This window comes from Pipistrellus hanaki (assembly GCF_964339955.1).
Source record: "Pipistrellus hanaki genome assembly, chromosome: 5".
Classification (NCBI taxonomy): domain Eukaryota; kingdom Metazoa; phylum Chordata; class Mammalia; order Chiroptera; family Vespertilionidae; genus Pipistrellus; species Pipistrellus hanaki.
The window spans coordinates 60,310,967-60,337,653 of record NC_140507.1 but is presented as its reverse complement, the minus strand read 5'-3'; the positions used below and the strand labels follow the sequence as shown (position 1 = coordinate 60,337,653).

The window sequence follows — 26,687 nt, the reverse complement described above, 5'->3', positions numbered from 1 at the left end:
TGAACATAATAGCTACACTCGAGGACAATTATGATAGAGTTTTCAATTATACATAATAGCAATGAACAGAGAACTGCCATCAAATGTAGGGAAGGCACCATTTCATCTTTGATATTCAGAAGTAGTTGTCAAGAATTCTATGTAGAGAATACAGAAAAAAAATCACAAAATAAATAATTTACTCATAGCCTAATTACTTTAGAAAACCACTGTTAAACGTTGGTATGTTCCTTTTCCAGTCATTTAAAAAAAATAGACTTCAAAGAGGAAGTGAGGGGGAGAGAGAGATAGAAACGTCAATGATAAGAGAGAATCATTGATTAGCTGCCTCCTGCAAGCCCCACACCGAGAATCAAACTCACAACCCGGGTATGTGCCCTGACCAGGAATCAAACCATGATCTCCTGGTTCATAGGGCAACACTCAACCCCTAAACCACGCCAACCAGGCTCTAGTCACTTTTTAAATGCAAATATTTTTCTTTATTTAAAAAATTGATTTATGGCTATAGTCTATGTATCATGTATTTTTTTTTTCAAATAATACATTGTGGCAGATTTAATTCCACCTTCCTTCCCTGTCTTCATGTTATTCCTGTGCACTAAGGCATGAGTGTGGCTCAGTTCTGCTTATTGAGATGCGAGAAGATTCCTGCCAACTATGGAGAATACATGCATATTTATTTTGTGCTAAGAGTCAAGCACGCTGGGAGAAAGACTCTTTTCACCAGGTTTGCTACCTGACTCCCTGCCTTTAAATATGGTTTTGATATCTGCCAAAGAAGCTAAACTGTGATTATAAGAGGATGAGTCAAAAAAAATGAGCTGTCAATGTGATGCTCGCAGTAGAGCAGAAATCGTGGACAGCCTAGGTTCTGGATGTCTTTGCTGAGAACTGAACCAAAGCCCAACAGCAGACATATACCTTGGACAAGTTGTTAGGTGGGAAAAATAACCCAAAGTTTATTGAAGTCACTAGTCATTGATTATCTGTAACTTGATATTTGAAGCAAGTATGGTCCCAAGTATGACACATTCTATTGGGTAATCTTCAAATCTGTGGTTATAAATGCCATGGAATGTTTCAGAGAGGATTCACCATAGTTATTTATTTTTGTTTGTCTGCTATCGCTGGACTGGAAGTCTTTAAATTTATAGGTCACATAAGAGGAATCAACTCTGCATACCAATTTCCTGGCCTTATATTTTTAGGTAACTTTACCAAAGTGAGTTTACCAGTTCTAAAGACATCATAAATTATAAATTTAAATACATTTCAAGTAGTTAAGTTAGATAATTTTATTTGCATATAACTGAAGAAAGAATTAACATTTTCAGGGATATTATGTGATTTTCCTAAATCCACAACCAAAACCAGGACTAAAAACTAAGCTTTCAGGTCCTGATTATTTTCTTCTTTCAAATACCCTATATCCAGTCCTCTGTAAGGCCTGGGGAACAGCATGGGAAAAGACAGAGCTATGGAAGATATTAAATATGACAAGCTTTTTTTTTTTTTAAGACTGTCTACTGCCTTTTTCTTTAACAGCTTCTCCCTTTCTGGTCTCTTTACCTCCATCTGTCAAATATGTTTTGCTAAGGAGGTCCAAGTAGGATCTCTCTGCTCAGGGTAATTTGATCAATTACATCTATCTGAGAGTATTAATCTTGTGGTGTGTTTCTCAATGCTGGACCACAGGATTTTAGGACAACAGGTCCTGAGATCATTTTAGTGATCCATAGGGTCAAAACTATTTTTATGGTCATTTGCCTTTTTTTTTTTTTCTTCATGTTTTATCTGTAGCAATGATGTAAAAACAATGTTAGGTAAAACTGCTGTCATCCTACTATACTAGTCCTCTCTGTACATTTTACTGCCAAAAAGTGGCTAATTTTTTAAAGTTTCACTTAAAAATGTCCTTGATGAGGCAATAACCATTACTTATTATATTAGATTTAAATCCTTGAGAACAAGTTTTTTTGGTTTTTTTTTTTAAATAGTCTTTGTGACAAAATGAGAGGCTGGCATAAAGAAATCTACTGCATGCCTGGGACAATGGTTGTTTTTAGGAAAAGCTCTTGTGTGATTAAGTTTTGAACTAAAATAGCTGCTTTCATATCAGAACTACATTTTTACTTGCAAGAATAACTGGTCAACTATGACTTTACACTTAGGCATTTGACAGTTATTTTTTGCGAGAGTTAACGGAGTGAACCAAAGAGTATTTTTATCACTGATAAAATACAGGCAAAAATTAGTTTCAAGCAAAAATTAACTTTGAGGCAAAAATTAGTTGTCTAAAACTTGTCTCACCTGACGGCTTAACAATTTCTCAATACTTAAAGTCTTTCCTAATGAGATTGATGGTGATATTAGTGAATATGATAATCTGATATTGTATATTGAATCTGGAAGATCTTTCAAGTTAGCAAACCAATATTTTTCATATGATCAGGGTATGGTATTAGAAAATAAGCATGGAGAACACCATTCAAAGTGTAAGATAGACAATGGATTTTAATGTGTTGGAACAAAAAGTTACTGCTGTGGCTTCAGATCCCATAATGCAGCTAATCTTTCAAAAAATACAACTTGTTAAATTTTGGTGTAGTATCAAGACAAACATTCACCATTATCTATTAAAACACTCCTCTCTTTCCCAACTTTATCTGTGAGAGGTCATATTTTATTCAACTACTTCAACCAAAACAGCACATTAAAATAGTTTAAATATAGAACTAAATATGAGATTGCAGCTGTAATGTATTTGGCCAGACACCAAACACATTTACAAAATGTAAAACAGTGCCATCCTTCTCCACAATTTTTGTTTAGAAAAATACACTTTTCATAAAATATGCTTTTTATGATAACATCTAACAGATTTGTTATTATTTTAAAACACATTAAGAAATATTTTTAAATTGCCTCAGCTTTTAATTTCTAACACTGTATATATCCTACATAAACAAAAGTCTTTGGGGATCTCAAAAATTTTTACGAGTGTGTAAGGACACCGAGTTCAAAAATTATATTTTTGAAAATTGTTCTAGCATATTTGTTCTTCTAAGTAACAGTTGTATTTGCACTGCCTTTTTCATCCAAATAGAAAATTTTAGTGGTCTTTGATATAGCACTGGGAACATGAGGCAATAATAATAATAATAATAATAATAATTTATTTTTATTAGAGAACATTTTAGTGCCTCTCTGCAGCATTTTTTTCTGCAGAAGCATCAAGTGATTTTTTGTGACAAGAAGCCCCCCTGCCTTGAGGATCTAACAGATGTTCCTGTTGCAGTCATTGATTACAAAAAGGACAATAGAAAAGCTAGAACTGGACTTATATTTATGAGAAATGTTACTGATGGAAAGTGACTTAGCAGATACCAATCCAAGTCATTTGCTATATAAATAAGGGAACAAAGGCCCAGTAATGCTATGTGCCTCCTTTATTTATTTTTTAAAATATATTTTATTGATTTTACAGAGAGGAAGGGGAAGGAATAGAAAGTTAGAAACATGTATCAGCTGTTACCTGCACAACCCCTACTGGGGATTAAGCCCGAAACCAAGATACATGCTCTAGACCAGACTCAAACCCAGAATACTTCAACTTGCAGGCTAACTCTCTATCCACTGAGCCAAACCTGTCAGAGCCTATGTGCTTTCTTTAAAGTGACATGACAAATACATCTCGAACTAGAACCCAGTTTCCCGAACCCCTTTGTCTCCTTCTATTCTATCAGATTTCTCAAAAATAACTTCGTTTCAAAATTGCTTTTTTGCTTTTGACATTATGATGAGGTTGACCTTAATCTCGTCATATTTTAATGACTTCATCTTGCACATGATTTTTTGTGGGTAGAATTAAACACAATTACTGGTAGTCAAGCCTAAATTCCCAAACTATGGTTAACTCAGATGATGAGTAACTGCAGGATGACCTTTGCTGATCAAATACAGAAACAGAAGGCCCCCAGGTTGTGGAGAGTGAGAAGCTGCTCAGTGTATGCATGCATATCCGTGTGTGTGCAGGTCTGCTGCTGCCTGGGGATTTCACTGTGGGGCTCACTGTGACTTCACATCAATGGTTGACTCGCAGCTTGTGTGCCTTGACTCTTCACTTTTCCATATCCTTCCTCATTTTTTCCCCCATGACATGTTTAAGGCCAGAATGCATTTTCTCTCCAGAAGCTATGTCATGCAAAGCAAGCAAATTATTCTTTCATACTTATGCATTTTTTTTTTGTCACTGAGAGTATTTCATGTGTTGAAATTTTAATTTTAAAAAATGATCATCACTCCTGTAGAAGATTCCTTTCTATATGAATCATTTTCATCTTTGCTGTCTTGTATTGGACTGCTCACCTAGAACAGAGAGATGTAATTGATCAGAAAGTAAGTAAAATAAGAAAGTGTGGACAAAATAAAGTACATATGATACCACAGACAGAAAAAAAAAGTCGCTCAGAAATATCTCTCTTAGGGTTTATGTGGTCATAGCAGCAGTTCTATACACATGTGAATGCGTGTAACCAGCAGGGAGATGAGTATCGGTGCTCTAAGATGTGAACCTTTTACATTCATATCCTTCTTTTATTAGTGTTGACTATTCAATAGTTTAATTCAAAAGACAAACTTAATTTGAAATTAAAATTTCCAATATCTAGTGTGTGTGTGTATGTGCATGTGTGCGGGTGGTGGTGGTGGTGGTGCATGTGGTGGTTATTCTGGGAAATGGCCAGCATTTCACCATATGTTCTCAAGACTCGGTTATTTAAAAAGTTGAAAACAAAATTCTGGAACCTTCAGGTAATCAAATGATCTTCTTATAGTGCATCTGACAAATCGCTTAGTGCTATTGTGGACCTAACTATATAAAAATAACTAGAACTCCTCCTGCCTTCCCTTGCCAACACACAAATACCCATAGAAACTCAATATTATCCTAGGATAAAAACCAACACATGTTCTCCAAGGTATTTGTATTACTTATATGGCTAAAATTTATTTATTTTTATAACTATCCTTGGCTATTTTTAGTGATCAACAGGCTCATTCTGTTCTCTACAAGAATTCTCTCTGCAGAGCTTGCTATCTCTGTTTGATGGATTCCTCATACATTCCCCAAAGTGGAGTTCAATATAAAGTTATTGTATCTGGACCCCATTTTAGAACAATCAATTACCCAAATGACTAATAAGATTTTTTTAAAATTTCTTTATTGATTAAGGTATTACATATGTGTTAATAGGACTTTTTATAAGTCAGCCTCCCCCAAAAAGTTATCACTAAAGATAGAATTATAGAAAGGCATTAAGAACAAGTTACTAATGTGTTTCTTTCTGTCTTTTCAAATTGACATTTTAAAGCCAGGATCTTGGTGAACACATTTGTTTTATTGTTTGGGACAAAAATGATAAATAGAAAAGCCTACTTTGATATCAACAATATCAAAGCCTACTTCGATATCAACAATTATCTCAAATTTTGAGATCATTTCCATGTTATCTAAACATCTCCACAACTTTGCCAGTAATTACATGTGCCTATGTTTAATATTAATGAGGGTATGATTTATGCAAGAACCAAAAAATGATGTAGCCACTCTACTTGGCAGCTGTTTCCAAAGCAATGCTTTTTCAGTCAATAACAGTATTGTCTGGGATCTTCAACTTGAAAATAACAGCAACATTAAAATGGACTATATGGTTTTTATTCTCCATTCATTCATTTGATTATTTATTGCTCACTTATTTGGGGATAATTTATTTTTTAAAGACTTGAGATTAAATATAAATTAAAAAGAGAAAATATATTGCCTCTGCCCTCAAGGAGGTTGCAGTTCAATAAAATATGAGACCACCATGGTTAAGGTACTAGTTTGTCAGACTGCTTTGGTAGCTTCTAGTTTAAGTTACTGGAATTGTGTCAAAGCTTAGTTTGAATGAGTAGCTTGAAGGAAGAGTAAAGTGGACTGAATGTTGTAGAATTATTTCACAGTTATTACAATATCTGCCCCTCGCAACATTCTCTCTATCATCTGCGTAGCAAAGTTGGGCAGAAGAAACCAAAAGCCAGAGAATAACGCCCCCCTCCTTTTTTTTTTTTTTTTTTTTTTAACTTTTTAAACATTTCTAGCACAATTGCTAGAGGGTTTATTGCTAGAGCACAATTGTGAGCACATATAATTTCATGACTAACACTATTGCCTTCGGGAAAACAAGATAACACACCCATAAAAGATCTTGGACATGAGGAAAATTTCAAGCTCTTTGAGGAAAATTTGGTGGTCTTCGATATTTTTGTTTACTGTTCGATAGTACAGTACATTCTATCAGTCCCAAACAGGCCCCAGTAGTAAGGGAACAAGAACTTAAGTATAGAGAGCTGTGTGGATAGGAATCAGGAATCATGGAGAAGCATGACCTTGCTCTGAGCCCCATGGCGCACTGCTGCCTCTAGAACCAGGGTGTATTTAGTCCCTCCCCCACCTCCTGCCTCTCCACCTCTTCCCTGTGGCTATCAGTACTCCTTACTGATATTGTTAGGTAAAATGGGCTATTTTGAAGATTTATATCTTGGTGTTTACAGCTCTTCCTGGTCAAAAGGGGGCAAATGACTGCTTGGATATACATCAATGATTTTGGAAAAAACAAAACAGTAGGCTTCTGAGAGGAAATCCCTCACTGCATATATGCAGTGTCAATATTAGACAAGAAGCGCATAAACACCATGACCTCTATTAAGCTTCTAGTCCTTCAAGTGATAGTAGTGATAATGGCCAAGAAGAAGGGAAAAAGTAAGCACTTGGCAAATTTAAAAAAAGAAAAAGAAAAAAGGGGGGAAAAAGCATGGAAAACACATTTTTATCTGGATCCCCAACTAAATAGGCTTCAGAGAACATAGGATCATTTGAAATGATAGGCAAACTATTATGTGTGTAAATGTGCATTTTCTACTAGAAAGGTTTATAACTTTAATTAACCCCTCCAGGATACCCTGACTCCAAAATGTTTAAAACTACTGTTGCTGATAAAGCAAAGGGTGGATGGTGAGAAAGGTTTGTTTCTTTCTTAAATGCAAAGTAAATGTAATAGGACACTAAATGAGAATAAAGAAGAATTATATTCATTATACGTTGTATAAAATATTAATAGTATGTTTATAATTATTTTTCTAAAGTATAAATTCAGTCATTCTGAAGAGATCACTTTTATAGTTTTGATTTTGTCTCCAGGTAAATGTTACCTTCTTTTATTGTCACATAGAGACATAGAAATTTTGTTGGAAACAACTTGGCTATTACAAACAAGACTCTGGTAATAAAAATGGGCAAAATTATGTAAGCAGGTTGTGTTACACAATTTTTATCTAAAAGAGTTTTTTTTTTTCTGGGTGCATTTCTCATTACATAAGAGACAAAAGGAACCAGGCAAAACCTACAAAATAAATTCTTCCCAATTAAATTATGATTAGAAAATATTTCTGTCAATTCAACTAAAAATATCTTTGTATATATGGCTGTTTTGTGAAAAATGTCATTCAATTCATTGGTTTTCAAGTTAGAGTATTCACATTATACATTAAGAGAAATGTAAACATTTTTGTTGAATATTGTATTATAAAAATACACTTTATCATAGAAGCCATTCACTTTCCTCAAAATAGTCTGAGGAAACAGGTGTAGGATAGATTATATTCCATTTAAAACATTGCTTGCTGTACTGTTTTTAAATAGGCTTATGTGAAACTGCACCCGCTGGGAAAAATAAAATAAAAATGAATCATACACTCAAAGGGCATTGATCTAAAAATATAGGTCCTGTGAAATGGATAAACATATTCTATTTAGCAAAAGTCATCAAGTGAGAGGATGTTTCAATCCTTCCAAACCATTTAAGCCTCCAAGGTTGTTAATTAATTTATCAGTCACAGAGAAGGCAGCCACTCTAGTGCCAGTCCTCAGGGGGGAGCAGAGCAGATAAAAAGTGATCCTACTGAGGATGAATAGAGATGAAGGGGCTTAACCTCTCAGCAGGAGAGAGAGGGGAGCATATGTGCAAACTCACAGAGGAGCTGAGCCTTAACACTTGATTTCTAACAGGAAAAGTAGGCCTAGCAGGTCCTCAGAAAATACTTTGCCCAATGATGGGCATGGTGTTCTTCAGGCATGAAACAGGAAACTAACTAATGGCTGCATGACATGCATTTGTTGTCACCAAGAGGGTAAACATAGTTCTCTACAGGAATGAGAAATAAGCATTTCTCATGTTGACTTTCCCCAATTATTATGGAGAGAAAGCAATGTTAAGAGACGCAGGGGTCTACTTGTAGGGAGGAAGATAACAGAAATGCAGTAGTTTGTCTTTCATTAAAAAAACTTTTAACGGAGACCTTAACCAGAACATAACTTTCTCTGATAAGTATATTAGATATATATATTTCAGAGTTCTGATAGCTTGATATAAATAGCTATCTTGCCTAACAAAAGGCTAATGGTATAGATAAACACGTTTATAGTGGTGTTTTAGTGTGAGAAAAAAGAGAGCAAGAAAAAATATTTTAACTCTTTTAATAATACTGCCTACTAATAAATAATTATGTATTAATATATATGCAGTGATGTAACCAATAGTAGGGACAGTGAGCTGTGTTCATTTTGAGTCCAGGCTGTTTAGGGACATGTTGTCATTGCAGAATTAAAAACAATAATAAAACCAATAAAAGTCAGGATGACATTTATTATCGCTATATTCTGGTAATTATAAATATTATCAGTAATAATACTCTTCAATAATAATATTAGTAAAAATACTGTTTCCTGCCCCCCCAAAAATCCTTCTCTATACAAATGTCCTCATGACAGAGTACGTATCTGTATGTGCAAATACAAAACATCTGCACACACTCATGTATGAGGGTTCCACATACATGGAGATCATGCTTTAATGAGAAGTTCATTCACAAGGGAACTGATAAAATGGCCTTCTCAAATATGACCTGGTCTAGGGTTCAACACAAATCTTCCACATTATCCTGACTAGCATGTCATTGAAGGAATAACATTTTAGAGTTGATCTCTAAATTCTGTGAAGAATCTCCAATTAATAGATGAGAATATCAAGGAGGATTATGGTTGCCAACTAATTTTCCTAATGTCATCCATTTAGTAAACCATAGAGTAGGAAATGTAATTCAAGTCTTATGAATATAATACTTTTATTATAATAAAATATTATTTTAGCATAAAGTGCCTTATTTTCATAAACTCATTAAGTGTTTTTTAAATTAAAATCTTATTTTTTTTAAGTTAATGTAGATAGGTATATAAAATTCACCCAACTTTCTTTGACTGAAATTAAAGGAAAAACTAATTTTAAATTAATTTCATTTCAGTTTTTAATAAATTTTTTTGCACAATAATATGTGAAGTCTATCAAATTACAGATGCCCCAAAATTTGTTATTTACCTTATTAAATAAACAATGCAGATATAAGTATAACATACTTATAATCATGAATATATACACTTTTGCATATGTGGTTGTATGTACATTTGTGTATCTATCTGCTCCCTAATACATACTTAATCAGTCAATAGTAGAAGGGATCTGAATTGTCATTTTTTATAGAATTTGTAATGAGTTGAGCTTAAGAGATTTATTTTCTCACACACTATCAGAAGATAATTTCTGAAACACCTAATTGACAAACACAAATATCTAAATGTTCAGTAAATTAAAGCAAATGTGTCTGTAATATTGAATTCCTTTTGGTTAAAAATATACCTAATTTAATTAGTTTTAGAATAAGTACTGTGATAATTTTGAGTGCATTAAAAGAAACACTATCTTGCAATAATCATTGCAATGAATAGACTTTATTGAGGTATATAATCAATAGGGAAAATGAACAAGTAAACCATACTCTATTTTATATTATTGAATTCAGTGCTCTGTATAGGGGCTGTGGGAACATAGGGAGAGACCATGCACATCGAATCAGGTATAATGAAAAGTGTTCTGAAGTGGGTTATAAAGGTGAGAATTTAGCTAAACAAAGCAAAGGGTGGGTAGAGAAACAGGTGATTGAGAGAGAGGGAAACAACATCATGGATGTTGTGAAGGTATAATGGAATGTGGTAAGTCTGGGAAAGCAAGTTGGTTAGGGCTGAACCACAGGTTGATGGATCAGTCTAGAGGAGTTGATTTTAGGAGATATAGAAAGTAAGCAGATTTAATGTGTTAAGAAAAGGAATTTGAATTTATTTTGAATCTCTGAGGAAATAAGTCCTGAACAAAAATCTATTCTTTCTTCCCAGATCATAGCTTGACTGTATGTTAGCCTCTCTCAGAGCAGAGTGTACCCATGTCATTGAATTCTAGTGAGAAGTGAACTGTGAGAGCTGCCTCTCCTATAGATGGCTTTATTCTCTTTTCTACTCTGGCCCACTGAAATAGTGATACTTTTTGTGGTTTTTTTTAATATATATTTTATTGATTTTTCACAGAGAGGAAGAGAGAGGGATAGTCAGAAACATTGATGAGAGAGAATCATCAATCAGTTGCCTCTTGCACACCCCCTACTGGGGATGTGTCCGCAACCAAGGTACATGCCCTTGACTGGAATCGAACCTGGGACCCTTCAGTCCGCAGGCCGATGCTCTATCCACTGAGCCAAACCGGTTTCGGCAATATAGTGATACTTTGAATACCCACGAGTGCCATATGTTGACAGTGCCAGAATCTCTAGCTGCTGCCAGCTTAACACTTGATCTAAACTATTACATTACCAACTGGTTATTACAACTGGGCCTAGTTATTAAAGTAGTTTGGACAACCCTAACTAAACTGGGAACACATTGAAATATTTTTACCTGGGTTACATTATAATCAGATTTATATTTTGTAACTGTATCTTTGTCAGCAATGATAGGGTATGAGAGAATCTTTACTATAATAGGCAGATTTGATGAGGACCTGGACTAAGGAAAGGTTCCCTCCCTTCCTTCCTTCCTTCCTTCCTTCCTTCCTTCCTTCCTTCCTTCCTTCCTTCCTTCCTTCCTTCCTTCCTTCCTTTTTCCTTCCTTCCTTGTCTCCTTCTTTACTTTCTTCCTCCTACTTCTTTTTAAATCTTGGAGATATGGGATGTATTATGGCAAATAAAAAGGCAATGGCACTTAGGATATGTGGGAAATTCACAAACCCAAGACCTTTAGTGGGTAAATCTCTAAGAACTAGTGGTTGATCGGATAAGGTGAATGAAAGACAAAAAAACAAACAAACAAAAAAAACAACAACACACAAACATCTAGAATGACCCACAAATATATGTTTGCATAAGTGGCTCAATATTATGTAGGGAATTTACAGAAGCACAGTTAAGAGGAACAGTAAATAAGTTCAATATTAAGCATATTGACTTTGATTTGGCCATGGAAGACGTCTAAAAGATAAGTCGATTTGAAGTTCAGAAAGAGGTCTGGGCTGTTGACAACTTTGTACTGTCATTGTGTGAAATGATAAACTCTGAGTAAGGGGATGTCACAGGCCCTCAGACTAGTGATGGGAAATACTGATTTAAAGATGGACGGAGAAAAGCGATTAACATCAGAGTGAGAAGGAGTGGCCAGAAAGATGGGGAGGAATGCCAAGTAGCCTGGGTGGGATCACCAAAAGCTGAAGAAAAAGAGGGTTTCATGGTCCAAAACTCCACAAAAAAATTAAGATAAGGACTGAAAATAATTCATTAGATAATGCGCCAAGGAGATCATTGTTGACTTTGCTAAGAACAGTTGGAAAGAAATGGTGGTGACAGAAGCTTTATCACAGCTTGAGCAATGACTGGATGGAAAAGGATTCCACAGTACAGATAACTGTTTCACACAGCTAGTGACTGGGCAAGAACTACAGAGGAATGTTGGATCAGGAAAGAGATTAAATTTTTGTTTTGAATCGAGAACTTTTCATCATATTTACACTATAAGAACAAATCTAAAGATACGGAAGGAAAGATGATATATGATGGCGTGAAGTCCCTAAAGAGATGGGGGGAGGGGTAGATTTAACTTCCCTTTCATGTTACTGAGAGGGAAGAAACTAAGAAGACAGGAGGTCCATGCAGACTATGTAGCAAGACAGTTAGGGAGACCTCCTATGAATGTTTCTCTTCATGCGGTAAATAAAATGAAATGAATGAGGTGACAATGAAATGATGTAGAAAATGAAACCATAGGTGAGAATGAAGGTGATGAGGTAGTAGATTGATATTAAGGTTAACACTTGAGGGCAGAAACCTGCTAAGGGCAATGGGAACACACACTGACTAAGACATAATGGAGTTTGCTGGATTGCATCAAGGTCTCAGATAGGGCTTGATACCATAACTGCAAGGCACCTATACTCACTCCTGTGTAGTTTTCTCCAGCCTTGCAAGATAGTGGGGATACACTAGCAGAACCCTCAGAAGATGAATATTCAATCTGGGCTTGAGATTTGTAGGACTTTTTAGGTGAATGAAGAAGGCAGCAAAAGAGGTAAATAGTGATGAGTAGGATCTCTGCTAAAATGTCCTGTGTGGGTGTGGATTATAATTTTGGTCAATAAATTGCTTTATATTGTGTTATCCATAGTGTGGAAATAATGGGTTGGCACAAAGGGCAGAAATAAAAGCCTGTTTTAATGATTGACTTTGAGTCCATGAAACTTTATTTAAAATATAAAGGAATTGCCCTACCTGGCTTGGCTCAATGGATAGAGCGTCTGCCTTCAGACTGAAGGGTTCCTGGTTTGATTTCAGTCAAGGGCACATGTTGGGGTTGTGGGCTCCATCCCTAGTAGGGGATGTGCAGGAGGCAATGATTCCTTCTCATCATTGATATTTCTATCTCTCTCTATTTCTATCTGAAATCCATAAACACACACACACACACACACACACACACACACACACACACATATATATATATATATATATATATATATATATATATATATATATATATATATAAATTGCCAATGTATTTTTATGTGCTCTAAGTGGGCATACAGTACTTTCTTAAACTAACATTTATCTGCCTAACAGCTCTTCTAAAACATGACAGCTGATTCTGCCCATTAGTGTTGGTTTGGCTTCCTATAAAAAAACAGCCTAAGTTCTTGAACTTGAAATGGTGGGAATGTATTTTTGCTTCTCACATGTCATGGGTTTTATTTAGCTCCATTTTGCTCTCAGGGGAGGCAAAGTACCAGAGGGGATACATATCTATTTGAAAATTTTTATATTGGCTTTCTTAGTAAATATACTTCTCATAATACAAAATCATTCTATCTGATTTTAAATTATCGAGCGCATAATCAAAAGGAGCATGGTGCTAAATTTATACTCAAAATGTACTTTACATTTGAAGAGAGATTCTATTTATTTTATTTTTTTTAGTAGTAATAGAAAGTGACATGTCTTTGCCACTAGCTTACTTTTCTGTGTTGCCTCTGTTGCCAATAGCTACAAGGTTGTGTGTTGATCCTAATGGATGGTGACAAATATTGTTAATTACGTTGACATGAATTCTCTTGACCACCCCTTTGTGAGTAGGTTGTGAGAATGGGGATGTTTCTCATAGTCTTAGTTATGTGCTAAAGTAAACATTACATATGTTGTTACTGACTTATGTGAGTCTATTCACATTTTTGGTGTGGGTGCTTAGTGTTTTGCGTGTTTATAAGTGTAATTGAAGTTATACATATGTATATATGTAAGTAGATATGCAGGCTTTGGGACTAAAGGACTAACAACAAATTATTATAACTTATAGAAATAAATGAACAGTTATTGAGCATTTCTAAGACAGTTGTAGTGCTAAGTAAGAGATATACAATAAAATTTGGTTCTAAAACAAGCCCAACATTGCAACTTTATTGATGTGGTAGTTAAGACTAAAAGGCAATGTAACTACTCAAAACTACATAATATCTACATATAAAAGCTTAAGCGACCAGCTCACTGGCCGACTGGCCAGTAGCTATGACGCTCACTGACCACCAAGGGGCAGATGCTCAATGCAGGAGCTGCCAAGCTGTGGTCACTTGGCAGCAGTAATTCTCAGGATGATGCACCTGGAACCAGAGAGAAGGGAGCCTGATTCCAAGATGTGTCACCTGAGAACTGCCCTCTTGCAATCTGGGACCCCTTGGGGGGATGTCAGAGAGCCAGTTTTGGCCCGATCCATGCACCAGGCCTCTAGTTAGGTATATTAGGGCCAGAGAGGACATTAAAGTCTAGGATGTAAACATACACTCAAGTATTCTTTTAAAAAATTTTTTTAAAGCTTATAAGATTGATTACAGTTAACTAAGCAAAGAAAATGTATCCCACATTTTTTTTAACATATTTTATTGATTTTTTACAAGAGGAAGAGAGAGGGATAGAGAGTTAGAAACATCGATGAGAGAGAGTCATCGATCAACTGCTTCTTGCACACCCCCTACTGGGGATGTGCCCGCAACCGAGATACATGCCCTTGACCGGAATCGAACCCGGGACCTTTCAGTCCGTAGGCCGACGCTCTATCCACTGAGCCAAACCAGTTTGGGCTGTATCCCACATTTTAAGCTATATATATTTTAATTTCATAAGCTGTGGTATCAGATAGCAAAACTTTGTTAACACTTATCTGCAGCAAATTACACCATTAATGCAAGCATAATGTAAAGCTAAGTTCTTTCTCATTTTTATATTAATTGATTTGTAGTTATATTTGTTACCTATGTTGGCTTTTTATTTAAAGAAATGTGATTAGAAAATTAGGAAATTGTACATGAGAATTAAAAGTTAACAACACTTAATATTATCTAATCAATTTAACTGGCTATATTGAAGGCTATAGTGTGGAGTTCTAAAATCTTCAAGAGAAAGTTACTTTCATTCTGAAAGGGAAACTAATAAGAAAGGTTTATCGAAAGAGGAATATTCCATGTTAAACTATGATTTATAACTATAGTGGGCGGTGATTAGGATTAGGTGAGGTCTTGAAGGTAGAGGTCTCAAGAATGGAATAAGTGCCCTTATAAGAGTCAGGAGAAAGTTTACCTTTCCTTTTTGCCATGTGAAGTACAAAAAAAAAAAAGGGGGGGGGCAAGATATAAAAAGAAGTTGGCAATCTGCAACTTGAAAGAGGGCTCTTACCACTCTTTCCAGAACTTGACCATGATGGTTCCATAACTGTGAAGGGAAAAAGAACTCTGCTGTTTATAACAAGACTACAGCACTTGTTTTAGTAGCTGAAACTGGCAAAGAGAAATACTTATAATGTGTTTAAAACAATGGTTGACACATAAGAAGTGTGCCACTAAATGTGTGATTTATGCTCAGTGGTTGGGTTGAAAGGAAAAAGATATATTATTTTTTCTGTATCATTGTTGTTTTACAATATTCTGTAGCAACAAGTTCAGAAACTGGCACGTGTTTATCACTTCTGTTAAATTAAATTTAAAAACTTTTACAATTATAAATATGATGTATGGTGAACGATACTTAATATATATGAAGTTTTCTCATTTTTTAATGTATTTTAAAATGTGCTTCTATTATATTTAGGTGCTAGGCTTTGGGTTTACCAAGGTAAGACCAGGTTCTTTTTGTTTGTTTTGTTAATCCTCACCAGAGGATATTTTTTCCACTCCACTCATTTTTAGAAAGGGAGGAAGAGAAGAAGGGAGAACAGGGGCCAGGGTAGGGAGGGAGGGAAAGAGAGAGAGAGAGAGAGAGAGAGAGAGAGAGAGAGAGAGAGAGAGAGAGAGAGAGAGAGAGAGAGACGATGTGCGAGAAACACATCAATTAGTTGCCTCCTGGAAAGAGTTTCTGAACTGTGACCCATGTACCTGCCCTTGACCAAAAATCGAACCTGCAACCCTTTGACCCTTTGGTGCCTGGGGTGACACTGACCACTGAGCAACACCAGTCAGGGCAAGACCAGGTTCCTATATGCAAAGAGCTCACAGCCTAGTTGGGTAGACAGACAAAGAAGTAATTACAAACAAATGCTAAAGACACAAATAGAAAACAGAGAAGACACTCCCTGGAAGGCTAGATATTAATTCAGAGCACAGATAAATGAAAAATTACTTCTATTATAGAGATTATATCTGACTTGTATATTTTTGAGCTCTGATTATGTTTTATTGATTTTTTACAGAGAGGAAAGGAGAAGGATTGAGAGTCAGAAACATTGATGAGAAAAAAACATCAATCACCCTCTTGCATCCCTCCCACTAGGGATGTGCCCGCAACCAAGGCACATGCCCTTGACCAGAATCGAACCTGGGACCCTTCAGTCTGCAGGCTGACACTCCATCCACTGAGCCAAACCGGTTAGGGCTGAATAATAGTTTCTTGATTGATGTATATTGAATATTACTAATCTGAAATGTATGTGATCTATAATTAAAATTTTAGTGACCATGAAACTAACTTTTTGAGGTTTTACTCAGAATAAATTCCTCCATGCTTTCTTTTTTAAAAAAAAAACAACGTAATTACATTTGGCTAAAATGTTTTGTTCCTTGTTGAGATTATAGGCATACATTTCATATTTCTTTCTTTTTTTTTTTTACTAAGCTATTTCCCTCCTTTTAAAACATAATTGCTCCTTAAAAGCTGAACAGGATTGTTTTACAGTCTTTACTCAACCTCCTGAACTAGCGTTCAAGTGCAGATACAAGTGGCATGAAATAGCTTTGATCTCTTTTATTCTGATCCTCTGATAATTGTCCCACTGATGTAAGGAAATAACAGTAGCCAATGCTCTAGTGATAAGCATTTCAGAATTTTTTTTTTTCTCCTAGGGCCTAAAGGGCATTGAGTTGAACTCAGAGCAGCTGCAGAATTATGGGAATTACAGTCTAGCACTACTGTTTTCACATATAATTTTGTCTCCAAATAATTTATTCCCTTTGTATAAACAGCAAGGATCATCTTTTTATCTTTGGCTCTGAATCTTACTAAAATCATTACATCTTGATTTTTATTAGATTTTATGATCTCTCTGCTCTTTTCTCTTAAACAGATCTCTTCACTGATATAAAGTTCTCACTTGGGCCTGAGTAACAGTAAATACAATAAACCTATCTTGTTTTGTTTTGAACATTTGTGTTATAGACCAGTTTTCTAGGATACTTAGTAAAGACACCAAGGAAGAGTTTATTCAAGACAGAATGCTGAAATAAGAATTTTGCCGTATGGAAGATCAGGCTTAAATTCTGAATAAGGCAAAGTGAGAATTTTCAGTCATGGAGCAGGGGGGAATCAATAATGGCTGGGAAATGACTAAGAAGAAACATCAAGAAAAGGGAGATTCTTAGTAAAGACAGACCTGGGTGATCAGGAATCTGGGGTTGGAGGTGAGGAATTTGATCTGATACTGAGGGTGTCCAGATATCAGGGTGATGTCTTCTGGCTCATCTGACAGTAGGATTCTTAGGAAAATTGAACTCTATACGGACTGCGGAGATTGGAGCCCAAGTTAGAGTCAATTAAGCAGAGGGCTCAGAGGAGCTGACTAAAGTGTGATCAAGGAGAGAAAGTTTCTCTTTTTTTGAGCATTCATGAGGGCATTTAATATATCTGATAAAATATTTCATGATCCCATACCTGACAGCCACATACTGAGCTAGTTGTTTTAGATGCGCTGCACCAGATAGTTGTTGCTATTCTTGTGTTAAAGATGATAAAACTGGGGCTCAGATAAGTTAAGTAAACTGTCCAAGGTTATATAGCTAGGAAGTGGTGAAACAAAATTTGGAAAATAATTTTCTTTTTCAAGTATAGTTTACATTCAATATTATTTTAGCCCTAACTGGTTTGGCTCAGTGGATAGAGCATTGGCCTGTGGACTCAAAGGTCCCAGGTTTGATTCTGGTCAAGGGCATGTACCTGGTGTGGGCACATCCCCAGTAGGGAGTGTGCAAGAGGTGGCTGGTCAATGTTTCTCATCGATGTTTCTTACTCTCCATTCCTCTCACTTCCTCTGTTAAAATCAATAAAATATATTTTTTCTAAAAATATTATTATTATTATTTTTAAATATATTTTATTGATTTTGTACAAAGAGGAAGGGAGAGAGATAGAAAGCTAGAAACATCGATGAAAGAGAGTCATCGATCAGCTGCCTCTTGCACACCCCCTACTGGGGATATGCTCGCAACCAAGGTACATGCCCTTGACTGGAATCGAACCCAGGTCCCCTCAGTCCCCAAGCCGACGCTCTATCCATTGAGCCAAACCGGTTTCGGCTAAAAATATTATTTTATATTAATTTCAAGTGTACAACATAGTGGTTAGATGATCATATACTTTCAAAGTGTTCTCTCTGATATTTTCAGTACCCACTTGGCACCATGCATAGTTATTACAATATTAACTATAGTCACTATGTTGAACTTTACATCCCCATGGACTATTCTGTAACTACCTATTCATATTTTTTAATCCTTTTTCTTTTTTTATTCTAGTCCACCAACTCTCCTGCCCTCTGGCAACTATTAGTGTGTTGGGAACTAATTTTCCCATTCATTATTTCATTTGGCACACTTTTATTGTATATGTATTATATCTCAGACACTGTTTTGAACAATGTAGAAATATAGAGATGAACAGAAATTTATTCTCTCTTAAGAGGTAACAACAGAGTATGGGAGATGGGACATCATTCACATAACCACATAAAGAAAGGTAAAATATCATCTGTAATATCTGCACTAATAAAAGAGAAAGATGCAAATTGATTGTACCTTCATGACACCCACCAACCAATCAGGAGTGAGAATACAAATTAACCCAACAAAGATGGCAGGTTAATTTGCATACACAGATACCCATGCAGCCTGGGGCAAGATGCTTGCATTGTAGCCATGGCAATGTTGCAGGCATTCCCCACTGCTTCAGCAGCTCTGGGCCTCTAGGCAGTCTGGGAAGGCCGGCCAGAGTGAAGGTGGTGCTGGCAGACAGGGGAAGGAAGGCCCATTCTTGCATGAATCTTCAGGCATTGGGCCTCTAGTATGTTATGAAAGGAACATGATAATTTGTGTTAAGAGGACTAAATGTATTCTTAGGGAGGAATCATAGAAAGCTGTCTAGGAAAAGCTCCTTAGGGTTTAGCTATAAGAAAGAGATATATAGTATGTTCAAGGCAAAAACATTATTATGGACTGAATTGTGTCTCCTCCAAATTCATATGTTGAATCCCTATCTCCCCAAAGTGATGGTATTGGAGATGGAGCTTTTGAAAGATAATTTGGTTTATATGAGGTCATGAGGGAAGGGCCTTCATGATGTATTTAGTGCCCTTATAAAAGAGACATAAAAGAACTCTCTTTTTTTCCTCTCTTTACTTGTATGCACACAGAGGATATATGAGCACATGGCAAGATGGAAGCTGACCACAAGTCATGAAAAAGGTTCTCACCAGAAACTAACCATGCTGATACATCGACTTTGATCTCATTAGCCTCCAGAACTGAGAAAAATGAATTTCTATTGTCTATGAAATTTTACTATGGCAGCCTGAGCTGACTATACAGGCATATATAAACAATCTATATGGGGAAAATGACTGGGCTTGTTTGAAGAGAACGAGGCCAGCCTGGTTAGTGTGGCTTGAAATGGAGGCTGAGTATCAGGTAGACCGGTTCATGCACAATCTGAGAGCCACTCAGGAATATGGCTCTTTATACAGAGATCATTGGATGATCATTCAAGAGCTCATGACCTGACACATTTGCATTCTAGAAAGATCACTTCCTAGATCCAATCTACTGTGCAGATTGGGGATGAGAGATGAGAAACTGGGCAAGAATGACTCCCAGGTTTGGACCTTTCACAGCTCCATTTACTGGAGAAGGAATACTGAACAAGGAACAGGATTGGAGGGACGGAAGGAAGACGTGAGACAGTAATAGACCTACAAACTTGCCTTAATTGTGTCCCTATGCATAACTCTTATAGGCCAGATTTCAGGTGGCATTTTAGGTTCATTTTTAACATGTCAGTTTTAAGATAACCTGAAAACATTCAAGTAACAATTTCTAACAGTTATACTGGTTTGGATTTAGAGAGAGGTCATGAACAAAGATATATATTTGGGGGGTATTTGCTGCTAATAGAAATAGAAAAAAAATAGGAGAGTGTAGTGTAGAATAACAAATAAACTCCATACTTTATATACTGTATACTCCATACTTGCCAAATAGAAGTCAATGGGTTGCAGAGGTCAGGAATGGACAAACGAAGATCCCTGCTTTCACTCACACCCCTTCCATTTCAGCAGAGAACTATTGCTCCTGTGGCTCTTTTGATAGAACTGGCCATGTGGAGGTACTGGTGGAAGATTAGAAAGTAGGTAATGGGATAAATCTGGGTATTTCAGCCTGTATTAGTTTCCTAATTTTGCTGTAACAAGTTAGCACAAATTTAGTTAATTAAAATAACTTCATTATCTTACATTTTGGGATGTTAAAAGTCTGAAAAAGGTCTCCCTGAGCTGAATCAAGATGTCAGCAAGGCTGTGTTCCTTCCAGAGAATTGAAGGGAGAATTTGTTTCTTTGCCTTTTCCATCTTCTAGAAACCTTCTGCATTTCTTGGATTGTGTTCCTTTCCTCATCATTGCAGCTGGAAACACAGCATCTTCAAATATCTCCCTCTCACTTGGACCCTTGCTTCTGTCCTTACATCTTATTCTCTGACTCTTTTCCTGCCTCTTTTATAAGCACCTTTGTGATTACCTTGGGCCCATCCAGAAAATTGAGGATAATCTCCCCATCTCACGATCCTTAATTAATCACACCAGCAGAGTACCTTTTTGTATATCAGGTAACAAATGCACAGGATCTGGGGATTGGGAGGTTGACATTTGTAGGGGCCATTACTCTGACTACCATGAATCACCTGTCACTCATCCATTCATAGCATCATCTCCTGTCAGAATTCTCCTCCTGCTGAGGTCTGAGTTCCTGACATGTAGATTCCAAGGCGGTGTCAGCTCCTGCCAGACAACCTTGGCTTTGAGCTTTGAGAACATGCTGTTCTATCTTTGATTGGTCCTTCAGAGGTAGTAGATGCTTCCTGATGCTGCTAATATTGGGGTCACCTCACTGCATCTTATTCAGCTTCTCCAGTCTTCCGTTACAATGATTACCATAGACAACATGTAAAAGGCCTCTCATGGAGTCTGTTTTCCTGGCTTGCTGGCACGTGAAAGGTGAGGACTGATGGCAGCTTAAATTTGAGTAGTGATGGAGGTGGACACATTTGCTCACATTTTCAAGTAAAATAATAAAATCAAAATGATTACTTTGGGGGAAAGTTTCCTAGGTCAAAAATCCTGCCATATTCAATCATGTTACTTTTTAAAAGTGATACTTATTCTTCAACCAGGAATCAGGGATATGTTAATTGTGTTTGTGGAAATTAGAGAAAAGATGGCCACAACTTCCTCTCTTTTATTAGGTAGTTGAGAAAGCATAATTAAAGATTCCATTAAGAACTTTTTGTTATTTGTTTGTTTAAAGCAAGACTTAAATTTGAAGGATGAATTAAAACCATCAGTAAATATTCAAGTAAAGTGGCTTTTAATTTATGGAAGAGATCTATAAATAGTAAATTTAAAAAACACTAAAAATACACTGTGCCAAAGATACATTTCAAATTTAATGAGCCATGTATTTTCTTTGGGATATGGACAACAACAACAAAAAGCATTCAACATATTTTAAGACCCTTTAAAAGAATTTTATTACAGCTGTTTTAACTTTATCCTGGAAACCTTTGCTTCTTTTCATCATCAAGATCTTGATGAGTATATTATCTGAAGTTATTAGGAAATGAACTCACTGAAACAATTTGGTGAAACAGGTTCTGACCACTTGAGTTCAATCCCAGTTCTACAGTCATTGACTGTGATTTTCAGTTGTTTAAGCATCCTGAGCCTTGGTTCTCATTAATAGCACAGGATCGATTTAACTTAATTTAGGAAATTGTTTGGGGATTAATGTAAAATGTCTAAATCTGAGGAGGTGGGCAAAAACATCAGAGATATTATTGGCATGATTTTCTGATAGAAAATTCCAGTATTAAAGCTAAAGGTTAATTCCTAAGTCTCCTTGCATTCTCTATCTAGCATTCTCTTTGTGAACTTTCAGGTGTCCATTAAACATTCCAGTAGAAAAGTAGAGGAGAAAAATAGATAAATACATATGGATTTTAGGGAAGAGATCCAAGTGGAAAATATACAATAAAGTAATCACCACAAAGATGGTATTTAAAACTATGAGACTAGATAAGCATGGAAATGAGTACATATTGAAGAAAAATGTTTTAAGAACTAAGCTTAGCAGATTGTGCACCAAGATGGTGACATAAGAGGCTCCTGAACTTCACTCCTGCCAAGAATTCACAGAAGGAAGATATATTCATGGGAAGCATTGCCTCCCTCTGAGAGATGCAGACACTAGCTGGTTGCACCACATCGAAAAACTAAGAGAATGTCCATATTACACAGGTAGGACAGGCTGAATCCGGTATTACTACAGGACTTCACCTATCAAACATATACTCTTGGTAATCCTCACCGGAAGATGTTTTTCCATTGGTTTTTAAAGAGAGTGGAAGGGAGAGGGAGAGACAGAGAAAGAAACATCTATGTGAGAGAGAGATCAATTGATTGCCTCCCACACAGGCACTCTAACTAGGGCCAGGGATCCAGTCAACCCTGAGCCAAACTGGCCAGGGCTCAGACATATTCTTGTGATTCCAGAATTTATTTTTTCATCTCTGTCTTAGAAGATATAATTGTCAACTTGTATTTTTTTTTCTTGGCACTTCTAGTGAAACATATCATTGTTTTTCCCCAAACCAGTATTTTTTTTTTTCTTTAGTATCTAGATGGATTTACTATCCATCCAGTCACCCAAGGAAGAAAGGATGCTGTCATCTTGAATATACTCCCTTTTCACTGGCCATATTTCAGTCTGCCCCTGCCCTCATAAAACAGATTAATTCACTTAGAAACAATCACCGTTATCACTGTTTTCTGATGTCTCTCCATCTTATTGACATTCTTTAGAAAAACCTCTAATCAGCTTTTATGTCCACCTTGTCTTAGGCAAAGGCAAATTTTAAAAGGCCAATGGTTCTATTCAAATATGTTACTATAATTACTTTTTTTTTTTTTTGAACATGAACTGGCCACCCAAGAACAGAACTAAATAAGTCAAAGCAATATCATTAAATAGTATTATGATAGAAATAATAAAGATAATACATTCCTTTTACTTGTCAATCTTTTGTGTGGTAAATATAAGGACGGGTATACAAGTTTGAGACCCTATATCTATCATTTAATTCCTTGTTTATATGAACTCACTTCTTTAAGAATTTATTTCCATGAAATCATCAGTTCCAGATTTAGAATTAAAGGAAGTAAACTGAGATAGGTATTATGACTGGAAACTAGGTGATTTATAGTTTTACTGAATATTTAGAAATGCCATTCTCCCTAAAACTAATTTTTTAATCTAATGCTTTATGAAGATTAAATAAAAGCAGCACTCAGAATGACAGGCACCAAAGAACTGTGCAAACATTTCCTTAGTGTTGGCACTAGGAGCACTTACTTTTTTCAAAACATTCGAGGTTGGCGTCATTGGGAATGACTGGAAAGGCTAGAAGGTTTCAGAATGTGGCTTCAGATTTCACTTCTCATTACCTTGAAATAAAATCAAACATTGCATGAAATGTTCGCACAAATGGACCTTTTAATATTCTGAATTAAAAGCATATAATCTGAGGCTAGAAACTGGCTTTGAAATACTTATTCCAGGAAAATAATTGGCTTATTCTAATTACAAATCTAGAACCCAATTTAAAATATATAGAAAGAATTTAAACTTCATTACAAGAATCAAAATTTTCTATAGAATTGTACATCTTTGTGGCTACATGAAATAAAAGTGTAGTCTCCAGGAAAATTGGAATCCAATGTTAGATGGCACCTTAGTGGCATCTGTTATTGAATGGTAGATTGAAAAGGATGCCCATATAAAGGCATAATACAAAGCATTCATGCATAGACTTGAGAAAGAATGAGATATCAAGAATAAAAAAAAATTAGTTTACTTTTCAGTCTCTTGTTTTCTCTAAATTTTCTTTTAAATAGGATTGATCAGTCATTCCAGAATTACAAATATAACTTTTTATATTTGTCGATTTAATTGTAACACCTAAACCCCATATTCTGGGAATGTTATTTATATGACAAAAGGTTTCTGCAGATGTGATCTTGGATAATCTAAGTTAAGACTATCCTGTAATATCTGGGATAATAATCATGCCATTCATTATAAGAGGGAGGAAGGAAAGTCAATAAAGGTGACATGAAGACTGAACCCAGACATTAGAGGGAGGGAGGGGTCCCAGAGCCAAAGAATGCAACAACCTCAAGGAGCTGGAAGAGGCAATGCACACATTCTTCTCAGGATCCTCCAGAAGGTGCTAGCACTGCCATTTCTGGACTTTAAGTTCCAGAAGACTTAGTTCCAACTGTTCATCTTGAAATTAACAAAGTATATATTGCTTTTAGATCATAAAAATGTTATTTTACTATAAATAATAAGTTTTCTATACTTTTCAAGTAATTTTTATTAAATTGAAAAAATTATGAAAATCTCTCTACACATGTCTGTACCTATTGCCAATTTGACCTGCAGTTTATCACTGGAGAAAATGGTCAAACTGTCCTTCCTACTCTCACACAAATTGTAGGTTATTTAATTTATTTTGGTGGTGGTTGTTAATCCTCACCCGAGATATTTTTCCCTTGAGTTTTAGAGTGAAAAGAAGGGGGAGAAATATATATAGGGAGAGAAACATTGATGTGAGAGAGAGACATTGATAGGTTACCTCCTGAATCTGGGCCAGGATCAAGCCTGTAACCCAGGTACGTGCCATTGACCAGGAATCAAACCCAGTACCCTTCAGTCTGCAGGCTGATGTTCTATCCAATGAGCCTAACCAGATAGAGCCAAACAAATAAGCTTTTAAAGATAAAAGAAACAATATGGCCCAATAACTTGCCATCAAAGTAGTCTTCATAGAACCATAGAACACTAACTTTTTATATCTTAACGTCATCAACAACAACAAAATTATCAGATCATGGGTCATGTTTATAAATGTATATAGCTTAGTATTTGTCAGTTCTCCAATTCTTTGCATATTATTCTTCCTTTATGACCCACATCCCTTTGAAAAGGAAAATGGGGGGAGGGAGCGGACTTGCAACCTAGTTCAGTGTCTGGTAAAACCGTAGTCTTACTTACCCACTCTGACGGTGGAGCTGCAGAGCCTAACCCCAGGGCCCGCCACAGCTGGCTTGGCCGGAACTTTGGGGCCCTCAGGAGCCTGTCACAGGAGAAGATATAGAGGCCAGAGCCTCCCCACAAGTTCAGTTCAGGCTTTGGATCTGGAATTCCCCTGGACTAGCAGATCTGCTAAATAAAAGTTAAACTGTCCTCCCTCGGAGTGCTGGCTGATCGTTCTCCCACATGTTCATATTCTATGTTAGAAAGTCCTTCATCTGCTATCTCTCCTGTGATATGAGGCTTTTGGGTGTAGAGTCCCACTGAAGCCAGAACCTCCATCTTTGTGTTAAGCCCTCTCTCTCTAAGTGCTTACAGAATAGAATATTATGGGATGGCAAGAACTTTAAGTCTCAAGAGATCCAAATCTCAGTGTGATTTTTCCCTGTGAGAATTTAGAGTACTTCTTTCATGTATAACATCTCTCTAGTTCCATATCTAAAAAACAAATGTGAACTAAATAGGTTTAAGATACCTTCAAGTTCTAAATTTGATTTGTAAGTAGCCCTTCTTTTGACATTGTTGACACTCTTCTGGAAGCCTTTCTAGATAAACTTTTTCTCTTTTACTAGCTTTCCCATCGCTTTGAATATGCGTATATTTAAACAAAGAAATGGATTCTGTGTATATAGTTATCATTTATAATTGTCTGTGTTTAGTCTCTCCTGTGAGAGCTGGTACCAAAATTATAAGCTTTTATTCTCCCCCTAGCATTTGAGTAAGCATTACTTGCCTTGAAAAGCTAATTTGTTAGTTCTCTCTCTCTCTCTCTCTCTCTCTCTCTCTCTCTCTCTCTCTCTCTCTCTCTCTCTCTCTCTTTTTCTTTTTTAACTAAAGAAAATTTTCTCTAACTTGTTGCCAGGAGAATTTCATATTTCATATGGCAGAAATAGGTAATACATATTTTCTGAGAGCAGTTTCACTCCTTTATCAGAGGCTTCATTTTTGAACGTCACTGATCACAGATGTCTCAGTATTCAGGTTGACTGGAGAAGGCTCTGGTCCCCAGTCCATGCTCCCGATGCTTGTAACCTAATGTTCCCAGCACCGTGATAAGCAGTGCAGGAGAGTCTGCAGCTGGAGCTTGCTGAGAGCTGAAAGCTGCCGCCACGCCTTTCACTGATGGAAAAATAAACAGCACTTTCTAGCCTAGTGCAGGCAAAACCTGTTTTTCCAGAAACAGTATACCCTGACTAACTTCCATTGCAGTTTTTGTTATGAAATGTGTGTGTTTAAAAATATGATCACTTCAGATTATACAAAAGAATATATAT

The 26,687-nt window shown here is 36.2% G+C and overlaps 2 long non-coding RNA genes across 2 annotated transcripts in view; one reads left to right on the top strand and one right to left on the bottom strand.

The window, feature by feature from the left end:
- The window catches only part of LOC311622872, a 78,557-nt gene that overhangs the window by 21,360 nt on the left and 30,510 nt on the right, over window positions 1-26,687 (top strand). The window lies entirely within an intron of this gene.
- LOC311622873 lies at window positions 20,297-25,509 on the bottom strand. Its single transcript, XR_014795047.1, has 3 exons — window positions 25,375-25,509; window positions 23,671-23,762; window positions 20,297-20,376 (listed from the first exon to the last, which is right to left on the bottom strand). It is a non-coding gene; the product is annotated as an uncharacterized lncRNA (long non-coding RNA).